Below are 18,381 nucleotides of genomic sequence, written 5' to 3'. Positions count from 1 at the left end.
TTGCATTTGGGGGGTATCATTACATAAAATGATAGTTACATGAACACAAGCACTGTCACACTGCAACAGTCTGACAACCCAGACAGCAACTGGCTAATGGCAATCTGGGCAGGGACAGAGCAGACTGTGCTCCTCAGAATGGTGCACAATTTAAAACTTATGAATCGCTTATTTCTGGAATTTGCTATTTATGTCACAGTACTTATTTGCTATTTATGTCACAGTGCTTATGTCATTCACCTCACTTCATCTCATCGTGTAGGTATTTTATCATCTCACATCACAAGAAGGAGAATGGTTAGTTCAGTACACTAAGATGCTTTGAGAGGGAGACCGTAAGTAACTTTTATTACAGTACACTCTTAAAATTGTTCTATTTTATTTTATTATTATTAGTTTTTGAGACAGCTTCTTGTCTCCCAGCCAGGACTATAATGGCACAATCTCAGTTCACTGCAACCTCCATCTCCAGGGTTCAAGTGATTCTCCTGCCTCAGCCTCCCAAGTAGCTGGGATTACAGGTGCCTGCCACCACGCCTGGCTAATTTTTGTATTTTTAGTAGAGGTGGGGTTTCGCCATGTTGGCCAGGCTGGTCTCAAACTCCTGACCCCAGGTGATCTGCCCACCTCGGCCTCCCAAAGTGCTGGGATTACAGGCATCAGCCATGGCGCCCAGCCTATTCTATCTTATTATTATTGTTGTCAGTATCTTACTGTGCCTAATTTATAAGTGAAACTTTATCATAGGTATGTATGTATAGGAAAAAACATAGTGCATTTAGAGTTCGATACTATCTGAGGTTTCAGGCATCCACTGAGTGTCTTGGAACATATCCACCAGGCATAGGGGGTGAGGGTGACTACTGTACTTAGGTAAGATTTATTTGGAGAGTGCTTAATAAAAATAAAAAGTATGAATTTCTTGAGTATCTATTTTGTGTCAGGTCCTGAGAAAGATAATCAGGAATTGGTGTCAATCTGCCATCTTTTCTTTGTTCACCCTGATCCTGCTTCAGATGTTGTCTCCATCCTTAACTGACCTGTGTTTTATTTATTCTTGATGTATTAGTTTGCTAGGGCTGCCATAACAGACCGAATGGCTTAAACAACAGAAAGTTGTCAAGCATGATGGCTTGCACCTATAAGCCCAGCTACTAGAGGATCACTTGAGCCCAGGAGTTCAAGACTGCAGTGAGCTATGATCGTGCCACTGCATTCAGGCAACAGAGTAAGACCCTGTCTCTAAAAAAACAAAAACAAAACCCTCCAGAAATTTGTCTTACAGTTCTGAAGGCCAGAAGTCAGATCAAGGTATTGTCAGGGCCCTATTCCCTCTGAAGGCTCTAGGCCACTCTCCTAACTTCTGGTAGTTCCTTGGCTTGTCAACATAACTCCAGTTTTCACATGATGTTCTCCCTGTCTGGGTATCTATTGTTCAAATTTCCCCTTTTTATATGGACACCAGGGTTAATTGAATTAGGGGCCCACCCTACTCCAGTATGACATTAATTTAACTAAATCTGCAACTACTCTGTTTCCAAATAAGGTCATATTTTGAGGTACTAGGGGTTAGGACTTTAACATACAAATATTGAGAGAACACAGCTCAACTCATAACACCTTAGTTCATTTCTTAAGTGTGGTCCACTGAACACATTCATTGGAATCACCTGTGTATTCCTCCTAGAAATGCAAGTCCTCATGTGTCCGGAATTGGTGGGATCTTGGTCTCACTGACTTCAAGAATGAAGCCATGGACCCTCGCGGTGAGTGTTACAGTTCTTAAAGGTGGTGTGTCCGGAGTTTGTTCCTTCTGACATTCAGATGTGTTTGGAGTTTTTTCCTTCTGGTGGGTTCGTGGTCTCACTGGCTTCAGAAGTGAAGCTGCAGACCTTCACGGTGAGTGTTACAGCTCCTAAAGGCAGTGTGGACCCAAAGAGTGAGCAGCAGCAAGATTTATTGCAATGAGTGAAAAAACAAAGCTTCCACAGTGTGGAAGGGGACCTGAGCAAGTTGCCACTGCTGACTAGGCAGCCAGCTTTTATCTCTTATCTAGCCCCACCCACATCCTGCTGATTGGTCCATTTTACAGAGAGCTGATTGGTCCGTTTTGACAGGGTGCTGATTGGTGTGTTTATGATCCCTGAGCTAGACACAAAAGTTCTCCACCTCCCCACTAGATTAGCTAGATACAGAGTATCCACACAAAGGTTCTCCAAGTCCCCACCAGAGTAGCTAGATACAGAGTGTCGATTGGTGCATTCACAAACCCTGAGCTAGACACAGGCTGCTGATTGGTGTGTTTACAAACCTTGAGCTAGATACAGAGTGCCGATTGGTGTATTTACAATCCCTTAGCTAAACATAAAGGTTCCCCAAGTCCCCATCAGACTCAGGAGCCCAGCTGGCTTCACCCAGTGGATTCCGCAACAGGGCTGCAGGTGGAGATGCTTGAAAGTCCCACGCGGTGTGCCTGCACTCCTCAGCCTCTTGGGTGGTCGATGGGACTGGGTGCCGTGGAGCAGGGGGCGGTGCTCGTGGGGGAGGCTTGGGTGGCACAGGAGCCCACGGTGGCAGGGGGGAGGCTCAGGCATGGCGGGCTGCAGTTCCTGAGCCGTGCCCCGTGAGGAGGCAGCTAAGGCCCTGCAAGAAGCACAACAGCTGCTGGCCAAGGTGCTAAGCCCCTCACTGCCCGGGACGCGGGGCCGGCTGGCTGCTCTGAGTGCAGGGCCCACCGAGCCCATGCCTACCCAGAACTCGCGCTGGCCAGCAAGTGCCATGGGCAGCCCCAGTTCCTGCCGGGGCCTCTCCCTCCAGACTTTCCCGCAAGCTGAGGGAGCCGGCTCCGGCCTTGGCCAGCCGAGAAAGGGGCTCCCACAATGCAGCGGTGGGCTGAAGGGCTCCTCAAGTGCTGCCAAAGTGGGAGCCCAGGCAGAGGCGGCGCTGAGAGCGAGCGAGGGCTGCAAGGACTGCCAGCACACTGTCACCTCTCACTTAGGCTTTACCCTAGACTAATGATTTTCAAAGGAGGAGAGTGGTTTTCCCCTGGGGAATATTTGGCAATCCCTGGAAACCATGACTGGGGGAGATGTGCTACAGGTATCTAGTGGACCTGGAATGCTGCTGAACATCCTACAAAGCACAGGACACTGTCCCACAGCAAAAAATGATTCCACCTGAAATGTCAGTCGTGCCGAGATTGAGAAACCCTGTCCTAAAATTGGTAAGTCTAGTCTCTGGGAAAGTGGCCTGGAAACCTACATTCTGACAAACACCATAGCATCTTGTACCCCTACTAAAGCCAGAAAACCACTGCAAACACAAAAGCATTTTCTAGGCGTATGAACATGTTCCATTTCTCCTCAGATATTAGTCATCTCTCTTATTTATTAACCATGCTAATTATGATAAGCTGATTTTATTCAATACTACTACTTAGCAATTCAGTTTACCAGTCATAGTCTTAATTTAAGTTGGAATCTTATTTACATTTTAAAACTTCTATGCCACATTACATTATTTTTGATCAACTGTCTGCATTTTCTGGGTGTCATTTGCCTAATGAAAAACTGTTGCCAATTTGTGACTTGGCAAAAAAGCAATGCTTTGCCTGCCTCCTCCAGTCTGCTAGTTTCTCCTGTACTCTGAGTGACTGACTCTTCTGTGGTATATTTCTTTCATCCCTTGCAGTCAGTGCTACTGTTCTCAATTTCTTTCTCTTCTTTCCTTTTGGCACTTGAAAATATTGTTAGGGTATATTAATGGTGTCTTAAGAGCCAAAACAAGAAAATGGTAGTATCATAAAAGTCACAAGAAGCCTAGGAAAAAAATCTTGAAACGTTCATACTTACTTCCACTAAAGTAGGTCATTAGAAATTGTGTTACAATGTATAATAAATTGAGAACTTGATGCCTCTGAAAAAAAAAAAAAAGGCTTTTTAATTAGTATTCCCTTTCAGAGAAAATCTTCCATTTTCCAGATAAGGCTTCCATAAATACCTCATCAGAATAAGGCAAATTGTGATTATTAAAAAAAAAAAAAATCCAAGGATTTGGGCAAGGTGGTGCCTGCCTGTAACCCCAGCTACTAGGGAGATAGAGGCGGTAGGATCTCTTGAGCCCAGGAATTCAACACCAGCCTGGGCAACATAGTGAGTGAGACCCCCTTTCTAAAAAATAAAAAATCCAAGGGTTATAATTCTCCAGATACATGCGTCAGAATACTTCAGTCTTGAATTATTCCTGTCGGCTATTACATTATCCAAGCAAACTTTTACTAATAACTTTTTGCTAGTATTCTAAAGTAATTACTGTTAAAGTTTTTGAGAACAATTCTAGCCTCCTCATCCAACAACCAGGATTCACTAATAGTTGCTCTTTCTTTCAACAGTTTCTTAGGAATTAAAACTTCTTATGTCATTCAAGCATGTATCCTGTAAAACTGTATAATCTTCAAGCCTGCTCCATCTTTAGAAATGTCATATTCAGCTGTGAACTCTGATATATAGCCTAGGCTTCAATAAAAAAAACTTATTTTTTTAATCAACTTGATTGCTGAGAATGAGCAAGGCATGGAATAAGCAGCCTTTATACTAAGCTGAGTTTTTAACGTAATCACTAAATTAAATGTATAAACAAAAGTGTGGTAACATATAGCACAATCTATACAGTTCAGAAAGAGATCTTTTGTTGTGATCACATTCAAAACTGGATACCTGGTGAATGAAAGTTACCCAATATAATTCAGTTGGACTATTCAGGAAGTAGTGCTGCAGGAAATAAAATCAAAAAGAATAATAATTCAATTGGACTAGCTAGCCAACTGTTGCCTGTGTAAACTGATCACTCAACATGAAGTCAAGAGACTACTTCAATGGAAAAAAACCAGAAAGGACAGAACGGTTGGGTTGTAAACATGAGTTCTCCTTTCTTGTATTCTTATTGTCTAAAGAGGAGCAGAGTAAAGTACAAGGAGAAAATGATGTTTTACAAGAGTCGAGTGAACTGGACTTTCTTTTTTTTTTTGAGACAGGGTCTCATTCCAGTCACCTAGGCTAGAGTGCAGTGGCACAATCACAGTTCACTGCAGCCTCGACTTCCCTGTAGCTGGGACTACAGGTGCGTGCCACCATCCCTTGCTAATTTTTGTATTTTTTGTAGAGACAGGGTTCTGCCATGTTGCCCTTGAACTCCTGAGCTCAAGCAATCTACACACCTTGGCCTCTCAAAGTGCCTGGATTATAGGCGTGAGCCAGGGCACCCGGCCTGAATTAGACTTTCTAACTATGAAAGAAAGTCACAAAGCTGTTAGCTAGAGGTTCCTGCCCCTTGAAAATAATTCCTCCCTGCTGTACTACTCCAAAATCGGTGCCATTAGGGAAAGAATTATTGAGTGAAATGTTTTCTTTCTCAACCATCTCCAATATCTTAAAAAAGAAAAATGTGAAAGGAAAACTATTGTGGCAAGATATTCTACCGACAGGCCTTATTGGGTCACTATGCCTGAGTCACCCTTGTCCCACAATAGCACTTCTCTGTTCTCAATACCTTGCTCCTGTCCTTTTAGACCCAGTTAGTACCTTTTCATTTCCAAGAAGTGGGCTTGTATAATGGAAAGAATGCTAGACTTGAGGCCTAGTCTCAAATCTTGGCTCTGTTACTCAACTACCTAAGTCAGATCTCTTGTCTTCTTGGTGATTGTTTTCTAATCTTTAAAATGGGAGCAATAAAACTTATCTCACAGAAATAAAGTTGGTGCAAATGTTTACTTCTAATGGCCAAAACTGCAATTACTTTTGCACCAACCTATATATGTACTTGACATCTAGTGTTATGAGTAAATATTTGTTTACTTAGTTATTTTAAGGCTTCCTCCAATTACTCCAGCATATATAGCTTTTCTTCCAAATCTATGAACCCCGACATATCATTAGTAACATTTATTTGATACTTAATCCAATGCAGGGTACTTTTATACTTACAAATTTAAGAATTAAGTGAGGCTGGGTGCAGTGGTGCACCCCTGTAATCCCAGCACTTTGGGAGGCCAAGATGGGAGGATCACGAGGTCAGGAGATTGAGACCATCCTGGCTAACACGGTAAAACCCCATCTCTACTAAAAATACAAAAATTAGCTGGGCGTGGTGGCACACGCTTATAGTCCCAGCTACTTGGGATGCTGAGGCAGGAGAATCACTTGAACCTGGGAAGCAGAGGTTGCAGTGAGCCGAGATCATGCCACTGCACTCCAGCCTGGGCTACAGAGGGAGACTTCATCTCACACACACAAAAAAAAAAAAAAAAAAGAAAAAGAATTGAGTGATGATAATCTTTGAGTACATGGAAGCAGTCCAGACTCCTAAGTGGGCTGTGCCTCTGACCTCAGAAGTGTTGAATGAATTCATGTCTTAATCATCCGTGCCTCTTGTAGCTGTCTCTGTTAATAGGAAACTATTGTGGGAATGCAAAGGGAAATGTATTTTGCTTTGTGGTCTATGGGGATAAAGACCATGGTTCATTTTGCATCTAACCGTAATTTCTATCCCAGTGTTTTTGTACATAATTTTTGTCTTCTAAAAAAATAGATGAATTGAACTTTTAGAAGTGATTTTCTTTTTAATTTTTTTTTTTTTTTTGAGACAGAGTCTCGTTCTTTTACCATGCTGGAGTGCAGTGGCGTGATCTCAGCTCACTGCAACCTCTGCCTCCCAGGTTCAAGCTATTCTCCTGCCTCAACCTCCCGAGTAGCTGGGACTACAGGCACCTACCACCACACTCAGCTAATTTTTGTATTTGTAGTAGAGACAGGGTTTCCCCATGTTGGCCAGGATGGTCTCGATCCCCTGACCTCGTGATCCACCCGCTTTGGCCTCCCAAAGTGCTGGGATTACAGGCGTCCACCACCGTGCCCAGCCTAGAAGTGATTTTCTTTATGTCAATTGAATAGGAAATTTCCTTTTCTGCAAAGAACTAATATTTTCTTTGCTTTTAAGAGGATCCTGTAAATTTTAAAATGCTTTCTTCAAGAACTTATAGTGTCTTAAATGATTTAAGATCTACTGAATCATAAAACTTTTATTAGTTTTACTCTATCTGGAATGCATTTATGGATGTCCAATTTGCATGTTAAGTATAAATGAAAGAGAAAAATCTTTTAGTTTGTATACATTTTTTAAAGGTACCAGATTGTCTACTGGGAAATTGGCTTCATTAATTGACCACATTGTCACTACTGTATATAGAAATTTCTAGATAATCTCTTATTGGTCTCACCAAGTTTAAAGCATGATGCCCCCTCACCCAATGGAATAGTAATGTAGACATGCCTTAGGGTCTATATCAGAAAAGCCAGTTACATATAGGTTAAGAAAATCTTCAAAGATATCAAAGAACCATGGTCACTTCTTTGCCATACTATACCACTTTGTACTTAAAGTGGTATAAAGAATGAAATTCATGTTATTGAAAGGTTAGGCCAGTCAGAATGAATTGAAAGCTTTTCAGAATATTTGTTTTACAAACAAAAGGGTACAGTGCTTCCTATGTTACTTCCAAATCAGCTGATTGGCTTAGAAAAAGTATCTCGAATTCAAGTTACCATTTTAGACCAAGAGGTGACACACCAAGGATGATTTGAGAAGTGCCATAGAACAAATCTAGCTCCCAGTGACCTTTGAGCTGCCATACATGCTCTGGACTCCCAAACTCTAGACTTCCTCTGTGTGAAAAGGAAACAAACTTTGATTTGTTTAAGTCACAAATGGAAATGGAAATAGCCAATTTAGTGATCTCTGTCACTTTTTAAAAGTATCCTTTTTGTATCCTATTCTTTCTGTTCAGTTTATTTCATTTTATAATACAGTAGCTGTTTGTATTTCCTTGAGTCCACACTGTGCATTTGAAACTAGCAAATTGCAAACATAGGTTCAGTGCTAAAGACTGATTACTCATTCCATCAAGTTTGCAGTAAGTTGTTTGTAGGTGGCTCTGATTAAAAGTCAAGACCACATCCAAAGTCTACAATCTCAAATTTTGAACTTTGCAATTTAGAAGGTTAAGCCTTACCCCACCTCTGTCTTATCTGACTGTTAATCTAGTGCCACATCATTTTTACTCTCCCAAATGGCATATTAGTCTACTTGATGGGCTATAGCAAATATTTACTGAGTGTCTGTTTTATGTAAAGCATTGTGCTGAATACCGTGATGTTTACAGATGTGTTGTGAAGTTTTTGATTTTTTAGAAAGTAACCAGTTTATTCAATAGGGTAGAATCTGTGGGGTACAAATGGGGAGTGGGTTTATTTTTTTCTGATCCTCAAACATTCACTGATAACTCTTTCATTCTTGCCTTATAGATAAACCTTAAGATCCCAAAAATTTTTAGTCCTTTTGGATATTTTTAAGGTTCATTTTCAGATAGTAAAAGAAAAACAAATACAGTTAGGTCTAAATCAAGACTTTAATCTCACATCTAATTCAAAGTTTTCCCTGGCTTCCCTTACTTCCCAAGGCTCAGGAACCCACAGTGGGCATGGGGAGTGTGATCTTTCTCTGACTTTTACTTTACTCTTTACCACATGGTAGTAAATGGCAACTCCATTTTAATCTGTCTTCTGAATTCCTGCCACTTTCTTTGCTGCTCATTTCTTTCCAGTTCCAGTGTCTTTCTTTCCATCCCAGAATATATTAACCATTTTCCAAGAACCTTTGGATTTACTCTTCTTTCTTCTTAAAGCTTTTCCCTCCAGCTAGCGTGGCTTGCTCCCTCACTTTTAAGCCTCTGCTCAAATGTCACCTTATCAGCAAGCCCTTCCCTAACTACCCTGTCTCAAGTGGCACATGCCCACAACCATCATTTCCTTATTCTGCTTTATTTTTCTCATCTCACCGTCTGATAAATTATACTTCTGCTGGGAAGCTAGGTGTCTGTTTCACCTTCTGCAGGTGCCTCCCATCTTTATGAGGGAGGTTGGGAGATAACACACTGTATTAGTCTGTTTTCACACAGCCATAAAGAACTGCCCAAGTCTGGGTAATTTATAAAGGAAAGGTTTCATTGACTCATGGTTCAGCATGGCTTGGGAGGCCTCAGGAAGCTTTCGATCATGGCAGAAGGCGAAGAAGAAGCAAGGCACCTTCTTCACAAGGTGGCAGGAAGGAGAAGTGCCGAGTGAATCGGGAAGAGCCCCTTACAAAACCATCAGATCTTGTGAGAACTCACTATCATGAGAACAGCATGGGGGAAACCGCCACCATGATTCAGTTGCCCCAACCTGGTCTCTCTCTTGACACGTGGGGATTATGGGAATTACAATTCGAGATGAGATTTGGGTGGGGACACAAAGCCTAACCATATCTCCTTTCTCCCCTCTATGAGAAGGGGTGGAAAAAGGCCAACACGTTCTTTACTCTTTTGAATTCCTGTTCTCATTGACTTTGGCATATAGAATCTGGAGGTAAGAGTTTTATAAATACTAGACTGATCTGGCTTTTTATACTAAGTGGCATGGATGTGTCAGACACTTCTCTTTAAAATATGGGGATAATTGTCTCTTATTTTCAGCTTTGAGACTTAGGCTAAAATATAAAGAAAACAAAACTTCATACAGCATGCTGTTAAATAAAAACCTTCTCACAAATAAAGCTAGCATGCTTTAATTGTCACAAAGAGAACACTTGAATTTGAGATAACCATGATGATATGACAGATGGCTCCATGAATTCAGGATGTCTAATTTTTAAGAACTAGGATCTGAGGTAGTTACACAGCTCAAAAGCAATGTAAAATTTGTTATGCAGTTACCATGGTGGAAATTTATTGTTTCTGGCTGTCTAGCATTCACTCCTCCTTCTGGGACTACAACCCTTTTGCCACAGTGCATGTTTGTTAATGGATATGTGGCCAAAATTGATCCAATTAGAATGAATCCTTGCATATTGACTGGACAGGAATCTGGGAGATATATGCGTGGTGTTGCTGGGGCCGTCACTTAGAGATAAGCTGCCTTTGAGTAAAGCAATGAAGAGGATAGGGGTTGTAAGATGAAGAGAGGCCAAGGCCAAGGTATGGTGACTTTGGCCCTGGATCCAGTCATGAAGTCAATGCTTAGACTTATGCTTACATAAGTCAAGTAACTTCCTTTTTTTTTTTCAAGCCAGGTGACTTGGCTTTTCATCACTTGTAACCCAATAGTTCTGGCTGTTGTAATGCATCCCACTTCTCAACTTAAACTGTTGCCTGTGGTGCATTGTCGTCAGAACTGCTATGTTCTTGGCATATTTTCTCAAGATGGATTTATTCCAGTGAGTGCTGATAACTGAAAGAATTTATTGATGTCCCATTCTGGGATCCTCCTGGCTACTGGGAACAATAAAAAAATATAGTTAATTGTGTTGACAAATTCACCAATGTTATGTTTGGGTGCATAGTTATGTTTGTGATTCTGAATTTTACTGTTCTATATATGTGGCTAAAGAAATTTTCTTATTCCTTTCCCATAACAAGCCAAAATAGCAGGTTTGGCTGGGCACAGTGGCTCACACCTATAATACTAGCACTTTGGGAGGCTGAGGTGGGTGGATCATTTGAGGTCAGGAGTTTGAGACCAGCCTGACCAACATAGTGAAACCCTGTCTCCACTAAAAATATAAAAAAATTAGCTGGGCATGCTGATGCATGCCTGTAGTCCCAGCTACTCGGGAGGCTGAGGCAGGATAATCACTTGAATGTGGAAGATGGAGGTTGGAATGAGCCAAGATCACTCAACTGCACTTCAGCCTGGGCAACAGAACGAGACTCTGTCTCAAAAAAAAAAAAAAAAAAAAAAAAAAAAAAAGCACGTTCGCATTATTTATTTATTTATTTAGAGGTAGGGCCTGGCTCTGTTACCCAGGCTGGGGTGCAGTGGCAGAATCTTGGCTCACTGCATCCTCTACCACTCGGGCTCAAACCATCTTCCACCTCAGCCTCCTGAGTAGCTGGGATCACAGGTGCACACCACCATGCTTAGCTAATTTTTGTATTTTTTTTAGAGATGGGGTTTCAGCATGTTGCCCAGGCTGGTTTCCAACTCATGAGCTCAAGTGATCCGCCTGCCTTGGCCTCCCAAACTGCCGGGATTACATGCATAAGCCACCGTGCCCAGCCTACATTACTTTTAGTAATCATTTTCACTAGTCTTTATAAAGTATGTGACTATCTTTAAATGTTTTATGTTCTGATACATGTTATATACCTAACTATAAAGGTACTAAAAATGTTTTCTTTTACAGAACCCAAAGTCCTTCAACATTAAAAAGAATGTGTTCCTCCTAGTGCCTGAAACATAGTTCTCTAATAAAAAGAGCTCTAAAGTAATAGCCCAGTCAAAAGTGGATTACGTCTTTGAGAATTCTTAGCAATGCTATTATTGGGAGAATTTTCTGGAAGAAGTCTGAAATTATCACTAATACTGTGACTTTATACATCCACCAAAGTTCTGACGTCATTTTTTTTGACAGTTGTGCCTTTAGTCACTCTATTTCATTAAAAATATACTTGTTTTAAAGATCCTATAAATGACTATCCGCTTATGTGGGATGTAGGTCACTCTCAACATTGTATTTTTTTAAGCAGTATTTCTTATAGGAGTCTGATTGATCACATAGTAGTTACAAGAATGTCAGATGTGATGACATATACAGTCTAAACCAGACAGGCTGATTAAGAATTTACATAATGTCGGCTGGGCGCGGTGGCTCATACCTGTAATCCCAGCACTTTGGGAGGCCAACGTGGGTAGATCACCTGAGGTAGGGAGTTTGAGACCCACCTGACCAACACGGAGGAACCTCGTCTCTACTGAAAATACAAAATTAGCCGGGTGTGGTGGTGCATGCCTGTAATCCCAGCAACTCGGGAGGCTGAGGCAGGAGAATTGCTTGAACCTGGAGGTGGAGGTTGCGGTGAGCCGAGATCGCACCATTGCTCTCCAGCCTGGGCAACAAGAGCGAAACGCCATCTCAAAACAACAACAAAAAACTTACATAATGTAAAAGTATAGTCCATATCAAAAGTGAGACGTGGACATACACCTGCAGCGGGGAGAGTAGGTTATGGGAATCCCTTTAATGATAAGTTGAAGGCTCATGTACAGTTATGTTGCTTTTCCCCGTTCCATTACAGAAAATAACTTTCACTAACAGATACAGGTATTCCATACATATTCAGTACACAAAGTAAATTATGACCTGCTACATGTACAACCTAAAGTGGTATAACTGTGATCTTTCTGTGATACTCCCATGAAAATAGTAAATAGTGAACCCCATGTAGGCAGTGGGAAGCACTGGTAGCTTATTCTAGTTTGAGCCTGGAAGATGTTTAACTCTTGACACTAATATTTGTAAAGAGCATATTTCCTTTTGCTATGTTTTCCTCACAACTGACCTGCACTTAGAGTGGGGGATTTTTTAAAAATGTTTTATTTCCATAGGTTTTTGGGGAAACAGGTGATATTTGGTTACATGAGTAAGTTTTCAGTGGTGATTTGTGAGATTCCAGTGCACCCATCACCCAAGCAGTATACGTCAAACCCAATTTGTAGTCTTTTATCAGAGTGGGATAATTTTGATAATTGTTTGACCTAACAGTAATGACTGAACTACTTTTTACTAATACATTTTAGTCACATACTTAACACAAAACGTGGGTCTTCTATAACTGTTCTAAGAGGTAGAAAGGAATGCATCTAAATTTTAATGATTTTAGTTTTCATTTTCTATAGTTTCTAATACTATCCTAAAGAATAAAATAGATACAACTCCTTCTTCATTTACCAAAGCAGGCAGTAGTTTGAGCTCTTAGATTAGAGAAAATACAAAACAAGAAATGCCCCTCTTTTTCTGTAGGGCCTTTAAAGGAACTAGACCAAATTTATAAATTATTCAAAGTTCCTATACAGTAGTGGTGTTTTTCTGTGTAACTAACTGTCTAAAGAACAAACCAAATAAGAGCTTTCTAACTGCAAGAGCATTGCCTTTTGGTATATTTCTATTAGGAATTAGGAATCTTTAACAGCAGTTCACAGTCAGTCTCATTTTCTTATATGCCCCCATTTTCCCTGCTTTGTGCCAAGTCTTATGGCAATGTATTTTGGAGGGGGTTGCTGGACTATTTATGCTTAGAGATCTTCTTAAGCAGATTTCTCTAGTTAGGTAAGAACCCTTCTGATAAAACGTGGCAGGTTCTATGAACCTAAAGAGAAGACTTAATGCTAAGTTGAAGGCTCATGTACAGTTATGTTGCACCCATCACCCAAGCAGTATACGTCAAACCCAATTTGTAGTCTTCTACAAAACGTGGCAGGTTCTATGAACCTAAAGAGAAGACTTAATGCCTCTCTGAATGCCTTTAAGTTACTGCTCCAATTGCAAGTGCCTATTTGAGAGGCAGGGGGGTGGGGAAAGGAGCATTAAAAGAACCTGAAGAATTATTTCACTGGCAACATAGAATGCAAGGTATTTTATTTCTGAACTTTTAAAATTTGAAAACAAGATAGCCTAGGATAAATAATACAGTTTTCTAAAATTGAATTTGCTCATTCAGAGCTCAGTTTTTCTGAGCTCTGAATACAAACACAACTTTCTAGACTCCTAAGTGGGAACACTGCTGTGATGATCTGTGATTAGATGAACTGATCAATCTCAATTGGTAACATCCCCTTTTTATCCTCGCCCCCGACTCTGGGAATGATTTAAACATTCTAGAATAGATGCATTTTGTATGTGTGTGTTTCTAGTCTTATACTGACAGCTTCACTCCAAATGTCTCCCTAGAGGTATACACTGTCACATACAGGAATTCGTCTTCATCCTTCTCACTTTCATATACTTCAGAAATCAGTATGGAAATACTCACCAAGGTGTCTCTGCTCACCACTAGGAAGAGGGCTTGATTACCGTCGAGCTTTAAGGGCCTTCTAATTATCTTGACTAGTTTACTCATGTTGACCTGATCAGGTACAAAATTACTTGGTTTTCCAGAACGAGAAGCAGCTGCTTTTCACCACTGTCATTCTTTTGTCACTGGGATTTTGGTAAGATGCTGCTGTCAGATAAGTGGGACATCCACTCTTTGTTCGGAGGAGTGACACTGCTTGAAGATCTTCTCCAATCTCATGTCATGCAAGGCTGGACAAGGGCTGTGGCCAAGCAGAGGGTCCTGTTTAATTCCTAAGCAAATATTGATTACATGCTTATCACACACCAGGTACTGTGGTAAGGTTTTGTCCTGTGGGGTCGAAGTTAGATATTGAAATATATGTCTATAATCACTGTGATATGCTGAGGGAAGATAGATTCCAAATGCTGTTGGAGCCTGGAAGAAGGGCAGGTGAGTCAGTGATCAGGGAAGATTCCAGAGAAGGCAAGATTTGACCTCAGACTTAAAGATGGGTATGAGTTTACCTGGTGGATAGGGGAAGGCATTTTAGAAAGCATGTGGAAAATAGAAACAGTATATTTGAGGACTCCTAAATAGAGTATGTTGGAGAGGGGGTAAGAAGAAAGCATGCTGGACACCAAAGAAAGAGAGGTGAAGCTGGCACAGTAGTGCATGCCTGTAATCCCAGCTACTCAGGAGGCTGAGACAGGAAAATTGCTTGAGCCCAGGAGTTCCAGATCAGCCTGGGAGACACAGCAAGACCCTGTCTCTTAAAAAAAAAAAAAAAAAAAAAAAAAAAAAAAGAAGAAGATGAACAGGTAAAAGGGTGCCTTGCTTGCAACTGTTATTCCTTAGAATTTGGATTGTCTTTTCATTATTATTATTTTTATTTTTTAGAATCAGGCAACAACCCATTTTATGAAATAGAAAGGGCAGTCCCAGCATTTGAATTGTCTTAAAGGCAATGAGAAACGAATTAATCTAGGGAGGAATATTCTCATATTTGCTTTTATTTTTAAAAGCCTTTGTGGATGGTTTTCTTAAAGAGAAGGCTGTTGACTTCTCCATATCCACAAGGGAGAGAGTAAGAGAGAAAAGATAACATGCAGAGAATGAATTGTTGCAAGAGAGAGTTCGATTAGACAAAGTAAGAACTTGACCCTGTGGGGATTAGACAGAGGTCATGAAAGGAATTGGTAGCCTTTTCAGACCTGAGGATGTTTTATAAAGGGTTGTCATCATCTTTCACATTGTAAGTTTTGTTTCTGGTTGAGGCAAGAGGTTGGATATATTCAGACTTCCTACAGCGTGTTCTTTAGAAGAGTCATTCCATCTGTTAACAGATAACAGAAAACAAAGTTTCAGTGCTCCCCAGAAGTTTGGCTTAGGCACAACTGAATAGGCCTATCTAGTTACTGCAGTATTTTTTAAAACAACATTTAATATGATAATGTAAACTGTGAATATTTGAGTGAAACATTGGATTCAGGGTCCCCAAACTTGATTACAGGATCCTTTTTTATGTGGGGAACTTATGGTCTTCTGTTCTAAGGAGTACTCTTGGTAAAATACTGAACCAGATACGTTTGATTCTGTTACAAACTCTGAGATTCTTCCTTAGGTTCTGAAATCCTAAAAAAATAAGAGTTCGACTTACTTTTCCATAATGCTTATTCGTCATGGAATTATGCTCATTCATTCAATATCTGCCTTATCTGGGGCATATATAAGCTCTCAAGTCTGTTGATATTTAATAATAACTATGCAGTGACTATTTTTCAGAGTCCTGAAGGGTGAATAAGTCAGACAAAATATGAACAGATATAATGTCCACCTTAAACTCAAATCAAACTAAAATCCTAGGGCCAACTTAGTAGAAATTTTGGGAAATAGCAGGTCTACTCACTTCAAAGAATGAAAGGAAAAGAGGGAGTAGATAAACCATCCCTTATCTCCACACCTGAAGATATTTCTTGGTACGTGTCAAAACTCAGGAGGTTAGAATTCTAATGTGTATTCAAAGAGAGATGGAACTTTGGAGTCATCTAAAGAATGTTGCCATTGGGAATGTAACATTTAAGTGCCGGGAATAAGATTTGGGATGCTCAACAAACTCTAAGGCCAGTGCAGTGGCACATGCCTGTAATCCCAACTATTTGGGATGCTGAGGCAGGAGGATCGCTTGAGCCCAGGAGTTCAAGGTAAAATAGTGAGCCCTCACTTAAAAAAAAACAAAAACAAAAACAAAAAAAACCGAAATACAAAAAACTCTCAAGAACTAGATGTTTTAGTGATTAAATCTAATCCTGGGGTTGAAAATAGATTTTTTTCTTTCTTTTCTTCTGTGCATATGCTTACCCAAGCAAATAGATTTTAATTGAGATATTTAGATGTCAATTCTAATTAGTTGTCAGTGTTGCCTGGAGTATTAGGACGAGAAGAGGCTGAACCTCAACTGAATCCATGAAACAAATGTGGCAATTGATGAGCAATATCTGCCTTATCTGGAGGAAGTGTATGAAGCTTCCCATCCTTGTAGTTTCTATCCCCTTTCTAAGTTATACTTGAAAGTATGTTAGGTTGTAAAGGGTGCTGTGAGCTGGATTGGATCAGAAACAAAAATTTGAGAAATAGAATGATTCACAAGATTTTGTCAAATCGTGCAGAATGTATATAACCCTATAGGTCTAGAAGAAACTGGTGTACAAGGGAGCCAAGTAACATTAATTTAGATTAGAAGTGTGAACTTTGCAGAAATGTGGTACAACCCGGGACCCCATAGAAAGGAGTCCTTGACAAAGAAGTCTACAAATATCTTTTAGCACATGAAGTGTACTTCTTCAAATTTTGTATAGTGTCTGTATGAGAATTTCTGCTGGAGATTATATAGTTGGTCTTTCTTATGGATACATCAAATTCATGTTAATATCTGTACTTTGCCAAGCAGTACTGAAAATTCTTGATGAAGTTCTCAATATAAATAATTTTCTTTCCTTTTACAAATGGGGCCTCTGTTACCCATAGGGATTTCCCAGAGTCCCTACAACAGGTGACACTATCAAGAGGAGGTATACTAGACTGGGAATGAAGGAAGAAAACTAGTACTTGTTGTGTCGTTGTTGATCACATAGCATCCAGACAAATCCCTGCCACCATCTCCTAGTAGGGCTTGTCCTATTGATGGGTGAGCTGCTGCCCAAGTGGAATGGTGCACCTGGTGAGTCAGGAAGAGTTACAACTTCACACCCAGCTTGTCGTCTACATCCAATTCTGTGTCTTAGCCAAATGACATAAAAATCAACTTGAGAAAAAAAACAAAGTAATGTCCTTCTGAGAGTTTATTTGCAGTAGTGTCTGGTTTGTGGCTAAAATTCTGGACTTGAAATTAGGAGAGCTGAGTAGAAACAGAAATGGAAATGTCTGTGTTCCTTTCTCAGTTTGACCAGACATTGCCTCAGAACTTTTGACAGTTCAACTTTGCTGGGCCTCAGTTTCCTCATATTTGATTGGGAAGAGAGGTAGGCTGAGGTGGAGACAATGAAGAAAGGGATTGTCTATTTAATGACTTCTAGACATTTTATCTAAAGTGTTACCTGCATTTCCCCAGGCCATGCCCAATGAGCTATCAAGAACAGCAATTAGATGCTAATCCTACAGATTGGATGAAATAGAGGGAGCTAGAACCACATGCATCCTGCTCCCCACAACTTCTCCCAACTAATGCAGAAGGTTCCCAAGGTTTGTCAGACAGCGATTTGAATTTCTGTGGTCTCTCTGGCTACCTTGTGGTATTTCTGGTGCCCTGTGGCTCTTGGCATAGGCACTATAATGACGCTAGTCCTTCACCCTTCATTTGTCTGTCTTAAAACTGTGCTGGTTTGAGCTGTTTCCCGCAGATATCTCGGTGATGTGGCTCCGTGTTTTTTACCAGCACTATTTGTAAGCCATTTTTCCCCTGACATGGACACAAGTTCCTGAAGATTGGGCTGGGAACAATCTAACTCCATTCAAAATCACCTTTTCCTTAAGAAGACATGTGCTTATCATTAAATCATGTGTATAAGCTGGTGTAGACCTTTCAGTTAAGTTCCTTAGACTAATAGTCTTCAAAGATTTTGCTCTCAAAAGCTTTAAAAGACTTGTAAAACTTAGTATCTCTTTGCACATTTTCAAGTCAACATGAACATATTGTGTAAAGAATCTATTTTATGTTGTCAACAGACAAAATTACAACAAACAGTTTAAATAGCTCAGTTGGCTGTATTGTGGTTCTAGAACTGGGCAACACTTCATTCCATAAAATATAATAAGTGTTCTGATGAGCTGAGCAGGAGTTAGCTTTGTAGGCAGAGGACGGCTGAAGAAAGCAGAAGTGAAGAGAGCAAAGAGGATATTAGTCATTCCACAGCTACTTTTCTGTAAGGCAGGACAAGGAAGCAGAATAATAGAAAAAAATG

At 40.4% G+C, this 18,381-nt stretch overlaps 1 long non-coding RNA gene across 1 annotated transcript in view; it reads left to right on the top strand.

Moving 5' to 3' along the window:
- The first annotated feature begins 1 nt into the window (after position 1).
- Positions 2 to 18,381, top strand: part of LOC129458902 (uncharacterized) — a 57,615-nt gene continuing 39,235 nt past the window's right edge. The window contains exons 1-2 of the long non-coding RNA XR_010114741.1: positions 2 to 335; positions 1,688 to 1,766. This is a non-coding gene — a long non-coding RNA (uncharacterized lncRNA). The remainder of the gene's footprint in view (positions 336 to 1,687; positions 1,767 to 18,381) is intronic.

This window comes from Symphalangus syndactylus, chromosome 19, assembly GCF_028878055.3.
Source record: "Symphalangus syndactylus isolate Jambi chromosome 19, NHGRI_mSymSyn1-v2.1_pri, whole genome shotgun sequence".
In the NCBI taxonomy this organism is placed as follows: Eukaryota; Metazoa; Chordata; class Mammalia; order Primates; family Hylobatidae; genus Symphalangus; species Symphalangus syndactylus.
The sequence above is the reverse complement of the archived record's forward strand: the minus strand, read 5'-3'. Positions and strand labels throughout refer to the sequence as shown.